Genomic DNA, 11,445 nt, shown 5'->3' on the forward strand with positions numbered 1-11,445 from the left:
TTCTTTCTATTTTATTTTTATTTTATTTTTTATCTTTTTTTTGGACTTTGAAAACCTTTTTTATTGGTTGATATTTCTCAATTTATTGTTTAATATGACAAGTATGTGATGTTTATTTATTCTTAATTTCTTTATAGTGTATATAATATTTAATGATTATGATTGAAATAATTAGTCAAATAAGTCAATGGTTGTTGAGATAAATTAGATGAAAATTGAGATAATATTTGGTGATTATAGTTGTTGAGATAATATTGCTCATGGAGGTGAATTTTGTTGATAAGGACATTAATAGCTAAATATGGGAAATGTTCACAACCAAATAACTGCTACATTGATAGAAAATAGAAATCGTTAATTTATGGGTTATTTATGAATTATGTTTTACTTATAAATTATTTGTGTAACTCTTTTTTTATGATTTATTATTAATTATAAACTTTATGTTAAATAACAATCCTTTTTATATTTTCAATAATTTATTTTAAATAGATAAAAAATAAAGTTAATTTTTTTATTTGGTATAAAGAAATGTGTGATTAATAAAAAGTTATTTATTAAATACCTTTTATGGTAATTTTACCCAAAATTAGAGTTTATATAAATTGTTTTGCCAAACAGCTTATCTATAAAAAAGAACTTATAAAAAGTATATTTATCAAATAATTTTAACTTAATTTCAAAAACTATTATTTTTCATAAAAGTTTTATAATAACTTTTAAGTTAAAAAAAAAATTCAAGCCAAACATACTCTAAGTATAAATATCTCTAATTTGAGAAACTCTTGTTTTCATCAATTCATCTGTCATAAAAATTGTTTCTTTAAAAATACAATTAAATGAGAGAGATCAAGAATTTTGCGTTTTATAGTACTCTCGATTTTATTGGAGATGTGTTATAACTTTCAAAATGTTTAATTCAAAAAATATTAACACGATTAACATATAAACACATATATACATATACACACAAATTTCAAATGAAATTTATAACAAAATGAACTAATAGATTAGACATGATCCATAAATGACGCTAACTTGGGATGCTTTGTATAATTACCTATTAGACTCCTGAACCTATTTGAATGATGCTGCCCCCGAATCAGTGCTAATCCACTTCATCTTATGCAGAGATCTACCCCCAAATAGGAGCTATGTTTATTGTTCTTTTATATTCGTAGGTATATATAGCTAGGTTTAAAAAAATGGGAATGGAAAGGATAGGGAAGTGGTTGATTTAGGAGAGAAAGCTTTATGGAAACAAACAACCTGCCAGAAATTACCAGCATTTTCCAAAGAGTTTCCTAGTTTTTTTCTTTTTTATGCTTTTGTTTGGAGACAAGTGCTTGAAGTGAATTAAATTGGATTTAATTTCATCTAAAAATTGTGAGGAAAATTAAATTTAATTTCAGGTTTGATCACCCAAATCCTCTCACTATCTTAATTAAAATTAAAATCAGTAGTATAATAAAAGTATAAGCAAAGCAGAATACGGCTAGCTTGGTCTTTCATTCCTATATATGCAAACTAGATATATAGCAATACACACTGGCCTTGATTCATTAGCTGCAAGCCAGATTTTCATTACAAATCTTTTTTAAAAGTTGTTTCCTATGGGATACTTAACATGCACAGTTTGCATATACTATATGCAGTATATGCTTTTGTCTTATTCTAACATGTTAAAATTCCACTTTTATTCTCAGGCACACCATTTTTCAAAAGCTCCATCACTTTCTGAGCCTTCAAATAAGCTGTATGGCAGCTCTGTTTCATGGCTTGCGCTTGTTCTCATCCTTTGGGAGGGAAGGAGCGTAAGGATTCGAGCGGCTTCTATAGATATGATGGCTTTGAGTACTGGCCAAATCATCTTCCTGCAGGGCACCGACACGGCCTACAGCATTAGTTTCTGCGGTTCCAGCAGCATCTGCACCCTTGTTTGCAGCTCCAACATCGGCCTTTCGACCCATGGTATTTGTCTGATCATCACCAAGGACCCTACGCTTGTCGTTCTCCAGGCTCAGCCGTTTTCCATCTGCTTCCAGAGTTGCCACGAGCAGCACGAGGGCAAAGAAGATGATTACTGAGTTCTTCATGATCGATCGGGAATCAGCTAAGCCTGAAATGAAACATGTGATTTCATGTAAGGAAAAATCAATTTCTAATTATATCAAAAAGAGAAACTAAGACGAGGGTTACGGCAAGTACCACGTTCAACTGTGAGGAAATATTTTGTGATGAAGGCAGAAATCGAGAGCCTAGGGTTTTTATAGCCCTAGCTGCTCGTTGTTTAGGGTTTAATGTGATAGATTTTTTAGCAATACCAAGGAACCAGAGGGTGAGGTGTGAGTATATATCACATTGCAGCAAAACCATTGGTGGCTTTGGCCAAGAAACGAAGAAATTTTATATGATTAATATTAGTAAATTGTACTAAGGAATTCAAACAATTATTCAACCATGGAATTTGGTTAATCCACTTAAGTGACAATCCCCGTAATTCACTAGTCAATTTATTCACTAATTACCACTTAGTTCTAGGGTTAATCCACTTAATTGAGCTGAGCTATTCTTATTATTATTTAATTTGTCTTTGTAGGTATAGCTAGGTTATAATTTAGTCCTTTGCAACTTTTCTTGGAATGCTTGCTGTTATGTTCTTAGGTGATGAAGGGTGCAATGATAATGCCCAAATTTCATTGAAACATTAAAGAGGCTTTGGGATGAATGTTATTGGTGGGGACATCTAGAAGGATGTGGAATATTGTTTGTGGTGTCACCTTTTGGTCTATTTGGTTGAGCCAAAATGAGGTAATATTTAATGGCAAGACATGGGAAGGAGGATAGATCTTACTTTTAAAGCTTGTGAAGGAAATGAAATGGTCGATGATATTGGGTGGTGGGTGGAGCCTTGGAAATGTGGTAATAGGAGACTAGCTATTGATTCTAGAGGTGGAGTTGAGTGGACAAATCCTAGTATCAATGAACTCAAATTCAATGTTGATGCTTCTGCTTCTACTTCTGAAGAAGGTAAACCAAGATTAACAGGATGTGATGGGTTGCTTTGACATAATGAAGGCTCGGTTGTTGGATTGTTTTTTGGTCCACTTGGCATTAGACTTGGTAATTTTGAACACAATATGTTAACACGATTCGAGAAAACACAGGTTAAACAGGTTTTGGGTTTAATTTTAATATGTTTCGTATCTAATCGTGTCTGACACGTTAAGACACGAAAATTTTCGTGTCTTAACATGTCAGACACAACAAACACGTTTAAACACATTTACTTAATCGTGTTATCGTGTTTAATCGTGTTATCGTGTTTAAACGTATATACGTGACACATTTATTAACCTATTAAAAATTAATAGTTAAAAACTATTTTAACCTTATATAAATAATTTTAAATAATTATTTTAATAAGTTTTTTTAATATTATAAAGGGTATAATGTAATTATACATGCTCAACCCTAATTTGTAACTTTTGGTGATTTTTTGATGTTATTATTATTTTTGTTTTATTATAATTATTTTTATAATTATAGATTTTAAATTTAAATAATAAAATTATATTTAATTATAAATATTTTTATTTAATCATGTTAAACGTGTTATTAATCGTGTCATGTCATATATTGACACGTTTAATAAACGTATTAATCGTGTCGTATCGTGTTACACGTGTATTAAATATGTACGTGTACGTGTTTTAAATTTGAGACATGAATATTAAACGTGTCGTGTTTATGTTTAGCCTTAACGTGTTTTGTATCTAATCGTGTCTGACACGTTTACGACATGTTAACACGAATTGCCAGGTGTAATGCCAAGAACCCAATGTTGTGGAATTAATGGCCATTAAACATGCATTACAAATGTTTACAAGTTCCTCATATGAGGGTAGAAAAAGGTTGGTGATTGAATTCTATTCGAAAATAGCACTATCTTGGGTGAGGGAACCACGAGAGAGACTTTGAGTCCATTGACAGAAATTTAATGATAGCAATGCTAATCTACGCGTGGTTGAGAGTTATGAGTTTAGACATACCTTACAAGAAACCAACTCCTTTACAGATGCTTTAGCAAAGTTTGGAGTGGAAAGGGAAGATCTTCATATGGTGGTAATAGACAATAGCATTGGCTTACATGATTGGCTGGAAATTTCATGTACTTTTGATTATTTAGACTATATTCAAAGTTTTTACATCATTATAGCTGGTTTAAGATTCCAAATAACATAACATTAAAATTAATTTTTAAAATTGTTTTCATATGAATACAGAATCTAATTCATGACAACTATACTACTTCTTATAAAATTGAAAAAAAAAATCCTTAACGATAACCAATAGAGGGACAAATGAAAGAAAAACGAATTTTTTTTTATGTAGAACAAGTAATTAATTTTAGGACCGATCACTCAAAATGCTCTGACTTTCATAATTAAGTTGATATGGCAATCTATACACTTCTAAATTTCCACACTATTTACAAAAAAAAAATTTACCAATATATTTTAAATGCATTAGAAAATTAAATTCTAGTTAGGATTTTGTCTATTGTCTTTATTATGTCAAAGAAAAAGGTTTGTCCTTTAATTAGAAAACTTCATTTTAGTGAGCAAAAATTTTTTTAACACAGAAGAGAAGAATCCTTCTCACAACATCAAAACAAAACAATTATTTTAAACAATTTCATCCATAAATTAAAATTTCAAATAACACAATAATTTTATTGAAAACAAAGGATATAATGAGTAAATTAACCGATATTATAATGATGAAGGATAAACAAGTCAAGACCATGCATATAGGAAAGGCTAGCTTGATCTTTTATTTTATACAAACAAGATAATAATACACACAGACCTTGATTTGCATTACAAAGACCCTAACACACTTCTTTTACAACTTATTTCCTTAGGAGGAAACTTAACATGCGCCGTATGCATATACGATATATAGTATATGCTTTTGTCTTATTCTAACATGTTAATTTCCTCTTTTATTCAGAGGCACACCATATTTAGAAAAGCTCCATCACTTTCTGAGCTTTCAAATAAGCTGTATAGCTAGCTCAGTTTCATTGCTTGCATTTGTTCCCATTTTGGGGGGTAAGGGTTCTTCGACTTGTTATATGTATGGTGGGTACTTAGACTATCGGACAAATTATGTTCCTGCAGGGCACCGACAGGGCCTACTTCACCTTTATTTTCTGCTGTTCCAGCAGTAGCTGCACCCTTGTTGTTTGCAGCTGGATCTTTGGCATCTTTACCTCCAACATCGGGCTTTCGACCCAGAGTACTCGCCTGATCACTATAGAGATTACGCTTATTGTTCTTCAGGGCCATCCGTTTTCCATCAGCTCTCAGAGTTGCCAACAGCAGCACGAGGGCGAACACGATCATAGCTAAGTTCTTCATGATCGGCAATCAATCGAAGCCTGAAATGAAATAAATAATTTTAATATATATGTATTTGTAATTAAGAACTAAAACTAAATTTTGAGATTATTTGATGAAAAATCATCTATAATTTTTTTTTCCAATCAAGTATATAAATAGATTAGATTGAAACTTACAAACTTAGATTATCAACAAATTAATTTATAATAATAAAAAAAGAGAAAGTAAAACTAGAATTACGAGAAATACCACAACTCTAAAGAAATATTGTGTGATGAATGGAGAAATGAGAGCTTAGGGTTTTATAGCCCCAGCTGCTCACTATTTAAGGTTTAGTGTGAAGCACCCAAGGAATCAAAGGGGTGAGGTGGGGGATATCACGTTGTTGCAAAACCATTGGCCTTACCCATGGCCACTAAACTAAGAAATTATATGATTAACATTAATAAACAAGGCATTGGAAAAATAATCTTGATGGAATTTTTAAACTAAAAACAAGAGTTAAAAACGAATCTATATACTGTCACATATTCTTTAACAAACAGTTAAGAAAAGTAACAAATTAATTAAAACAAGGGTAAACAACGCATGCCTTCATTTTCAAAGTCTTCCATCCAATATGCTTCGTCTAAAAATAAGTACTAATTTTAAATTATGAAGTTGGATTTGATTTCTTTTACAAATAACAAACTGAAAATATATAAATATATGAAATTATTGTAAATCTTGTATATATACAAATTGAGTATATATATGCTAACACAATTAGAATACCATTAGGATATGAACATGTCGCATCGATCACAAATTAAAGTATAAATATAAATAAAAAAGAATTAATTAAATAGATGAGACATAATCCATAAATGACGCCTTTGTGCTTGAATTTCGGATGCTTTCTATAATTACCTAATAGACTGAAGCACCAAATATGTGATGCTGCCCTGAATCAGAATTAGTCCGCTTCATTTATGCACAGCCCCCAACGGGATATTAAGCTATTTTTATTATTCTTTTATATTCCTAGGCATAGCTAGGTTGAAAAAACATGGGGGATTGAGAGGATGAAAGTTAGGAAAAGAAAGGTAAGCGTGGTTGAATGGGGAGACAGCTTTATGGCAACCAAAAAACCTTTGAGAAATTATTAGTATTTTCAAAGAGCCCCCACATTGTTCAAAGTTTTTTTTTTTTATGGTTTTGTTTGGAGTCAAGTGTTTGAGATAGTGAATTAATTTGGATTTACTACTTTACACAAATATCAGTAGATACTTAATATATACATATACATTTGAAAAGTACGTATACTTAATATATACTTTGCACAAATATTCGAGGGACAAATGAAAGAAAAACGATTTTTTCTTTTATGTAGAACAAGTAATTAATTTTAGAATCTATCATGCAAAATGCTCTGACTTTCATAATTAAGTTGATATGGCAATGTATACACTTTTAAATTTCCACACTATTTATAAAAAAAATAACAATATATTTTAAATGCATTAGAAAATTAAACTCTAGTTAGGGTTTTGTTTATTGTTTTTATTATGTCCAAGGAAAAGGTTTGTCCTTTAGAAAACTTCATTTTACTGAGAAAAAATTTTTTTAACACAGAAGAGAAGAATCCTTCTCACAATATCAGAACAAAACAATTATTTTAAATGATTTTATTAATAAATTAAAATCTCAAACAACGCAACAATTTCATTGAAAACAAAGAATATAGCGAGTAAAATTAACCGATACTATAATGATGAAGTATAAACAAGCGAAGACCATATACGAAAGGCTAGCTTGATCTTTTATTCTATACAGACAAGATAACAAGACACACAGACCTTGATTTGCATTACAAACACCATAGTTCATAAACTAACACACTTCTTTGACAACTTATTTCCTTAGGAGGAAACTTAACATGTGCCTTATGCATATACGGTACATAGTATATGCTTTTGTCTTATTCTAACATGTTAATTTCCTCTTTTATTCAGAGGCACACCATATTTAGAAAAGCTCCATCACTTTCTGAGCTTTCAAATAAGCTGTATAACTAGCTCAGTTTCATTGCTTGCATTTGTTCCTATTTTTTGGGGTAAGGGTTCTGCGCCGTCCAATATTTACGGTGGGTTAGACTATCGTTCAAATCACGTCCCTGCGGGTCACCGACAGGGCCTACTATACCTTTATTTTCTGCTGTTCCAGCAGTAGCTGCACCCTTCTTGTTTGCAGCTGGATCTTTTTCATCTTTAGCTCCAACATCGGACTTTCGACCCTGAGTGCTCGCCTGATCACTAAGGAGATTACGCTTATTGTTATCCAGGGTCATCCGTTTTCCATCAGCTCCCAGAGTTGCCAACAGCAGCACGAGGGCGAACACGATCATAGCTAAGTTCTTCATGATCGGCAATCAATCGAAGCCTGAAATGAAATAAATAATTTTAATATATATGTATTTTGTAAGAACTAAAACTAGATTTTGAGATTATTTGACAAAAGATCATCGATAATTTTCTTTTCTCGATCAAATATATAAATGGATTAGATCGAAACCTATAAACTTAGATCATCAATAACATAATTTATAATAATAAAAAAAGAGAAAGTAAAACTAGAATGATGAGAAATACCACAACTCTAAAGAAATATTGTGTAATGAATGGCGAAATGAGAGCTTAGGGTTTTATAGCCCCAGCTGCTCACTATTTAAGGTTTAGTGTGAAGCACCCAAGGAATCAAAGGGGTGAGGTGGGGGATATCACGTTGTTGCAAAACCATTGGCCTTACCCATGGCCACTAAACCAAGAAATTATATGATTAACATTAATAAACAAGGCATTGAAAAAATAATCTTGATGGAAATTTTAAACTAAAAACAAGGGTTAAAAACGAGTCTATATACTGTCACATATTCTTTAACAAACAGTTAAAAAAAGTAACAAATTAATTAAAACAAGGGTAAACAACGCATACCTCCATTTTCAAAGTTTTCCTTCCAATATGCTTAGTCTAAAAATAAGTACTAATTTTAAATTATGAAGTTGGATTTGATTTCTTTTACAAATAACGAACTGAAAATATATAAATATATGAAATTATTGTAAATCTTGTATATATACAAATTGGGTATATATATGCTAACACAATTAAAATACCATTAGGATATGAACATGTCGCATCGATCACAAATTAAAGTATAAATATAAATAAAAAAATTAATTAAATAGATGAGACATAATCCACAAATGACGCTTTGTGGTTGAATTTCAGATCCTTTCTATAATTACCTAATAGACTCAAGCACCAAATATGTGATGCTGCCCCCGAATCAGAGCTAGTCCACTTCATTTATGCAGAGCCCCCAACGGGATATTAAGCTATTTTTATCATTCTTTTATATTCCTAGGCATAGCTAGGTTGAAAAAACATGGGGGATTGAGAGGATGAGAGGTAGGCGTGGTTGAATGGGGAGACAGCTTTTTGGCAACATACAAACCTCCGAGAAATTGATAGTATTTTCAAAGAGCCCCCGCATTTTTCAAAGTTGTTTTTTTTTTTTTTATGGTTTTGTTTGGAGTCAAGTGTTTGAGATAGTGAATTAATTTGGATTTGATTTCATCTACAAATTGTGAGGAAAAAAGTCAACTACTTTACACAAATATCAGTAAATACATAATATATACGTATACATTTGAAAAGTACGAGAGATGATTGAGAGGTGGGTGGAACCTTGGAAATGTGGTAATAGGAGATTAGCCATTGATTCTAGAGGTGGAGTTGAGTGGACAGATCCTAGTGTGAATGAAATCAAATTCTATATTGATGGTTCTGCCTCCGCTAGAAGTAAATCGGGATTGGCGGAATGTGGTGGGATGTTTCAAGATAATGAAGGCTCCGTTGTTGGACTGGTTTTTGATCCACTTGATATCCACGAATCCAATTTTACGGAGTAATGGTTATTAAACATGCATTACAAATGTTTACAACTTTCCCATATGTGGGAAGGAAAAGGTTAGTGATTGAATTCGATTCAAGAGTGGGATTATCTTGGGTGAAGGAGCTACAAGAGAGACCTTGGGTCCATTGACAGATTTTTAATGATATCAATGCTAGTCTACGCGTGATTGAAAGTTATGTGTTTAGACATACGCTATGGGAAGCCAACTCCTTTGCGGATGCTTTAGCAGAGTTTAGAGTGGAAAGGGAAGAAATGCTCTTCGTACACATTATTATTGGCCTTCATGATTGGCTGGAAATTTCATGTACTCTTGATTATTATGCTAGAGTACTGTTTATGTATGTTTGATCGGGTGTAGAGTTGCTATGTTGATGGACCAGGTTTGCGCTGTGTTATGGTGTTTAATTATTGTAAAGTGTTTATGGTGTTCATCATTGCTGGACCTTGCTCGTCTTGGCAATGATATGTACTTTTGGATGATCTATTCTCATTAGTAAAATTAATTGTTTACCTTTCAAAAAAAAAATTAATTGTTGCATGAGCAAAAAAAAAATTGGATCTTAGATTGAGCGAGAGAATGGAACTAACGTGTGTTGGGAGAAAGAGAGTGAGGTTAGTATTTAAATGCAGAGACAGATGAAGATGTAGGGAAGAGGCAGATAACAGCTTTATGTAACAAATTGCACAAGAAAGTAATAAAATTTTGTTTGATTAATATTTTTTTATTAATTTTTTAAAAAATAATAATTAATAAAAATATTTACCAGATGAAATTTAAGTAATTAAGAGCCGTACTATTCAAATGCATTCTTTCAACATTTTCTAAAATGCTGTCTTTAAAAAAAAAAAGAATTCCAATATGCTTGAATTAAAATAAGTATTACTTGAAATTACAAATAGTAAAAAACCGACGATATATAAATATATAAAAATATTGATATATCATGTATATATACAAATTGAGCACATATATAATACAATTAGGATAAGATAAGTTGTAAATTAAAGTAAAAATATTAATCAAAATAAAGTAATTAATAGACGAGACATAATCCATAAATGACGCTTTTTGATGCTTTCTATGATTACCTAATAGACTCATACGCACCAAATGTGTGGTGCTGCCCTTGAACCAGAGTTAATCCACTTCATTCATGCAGAGCCTTTTATAATCCTAGGCATAGCTAGGTTGAAAAAGCATAGGGATATTGAGGTTGGAAAAAGAGAGGTCAGTGTTGTCGAACGGGTAGAGAAAGCTTTATGGAAACAAACAAACGTTCGAGAAATTAAACTTATGTAGAACAACGATTTTTTAGAACAAGTAATTAATTTTAGTATCGATCACTCAAAATATTCTGATTTTCATAATTAAGTTGATATGGCAATCTATACATAATTTTAAAATATCATACTATTTACAAAAAAGAAAATGATAATGTTTTGTAAATGCATTAAAAAATTAAACTTTAGTTAGGGTTTTGTCTATTGTTTTTCCATATCAAAGAAAAAGTTTGTCTTCTAGAAATCTCCATTTTAATGAGCAAAAAATTTTTTAATACAGAAAATAAGCATCTTTCTTGCAACATCAAAATAAAATGATTCTTTTAAACGATTTCATCAAAAAATTGAAGTCTCGAACAGCACAACAACTTTATGAAAAACAAAAGATATAACAAACTTAACCAATACTATGATTAATGATAAAGTATAAATAAGCAAAGACCATAAACGTACGGCTAGCTTAATCTTTTATTCCATGCAAACAAGATAGTTAATATAGACAAACCTTTATTTACATTACAAACACGATAGTTCATAACTTAACACATAGTTAATACAGACAAACCTTTATTTACATTACAAACACGATAGTTCATAACCTAACACACTTCTTCTACACCTTATTTCCTTGGGAAGAAACTTAAAATGCACCGTATGCATATACTATATATAGTATATGCTTTTGTCTTATTCTAACATGTTAACTTCCTTCCTCTATTTTTTTTGGGAAAAGTTAACTTCCTCTTTTATTCTTAGGCAAACCATATTTAGAAGAGCTAGCTTCATCACTTTCTGATC

At 31.2% G+C, this 11,445-nt stretch overlaps 1 long non-coding RNA gene across 1 annotated transcript; it reads right to left on the reverse strand.

The window, feature by feature from the left end:
• Positions 1-7,094: 7,094 nt before the first annotated feature.
• On the reverse strand, positions 7,095-8,073 carry LOC148763411 (uncharacterized). The gene is made up of 2 exons (XR_016025951.1): positions 8,039-8,073; positions 7,095-7,829 (listed from the first exon to the last, which is right to left on the reverse strand). It is a non-coding gene; the product is annotated as an uncharacterized LOC148763411 (long non-coding RNA).
• Positions 8,074-11,445: the final 3,372 nt, after the last annotated feature.

This window comes from Theobroma cacao, chromosome 4, assembly GCF_053813885.1.
Source record: "Theobroma cacao isolate CCN51 chromosome 4, ASM5381388v1, whole genome shotgun sequence".
NCBI lineage: Eukaryota > Viridiplantae > Streptophyta > Magnoliopsida > Malvales > Malvaceae > Theobroma > Theobroma cacao.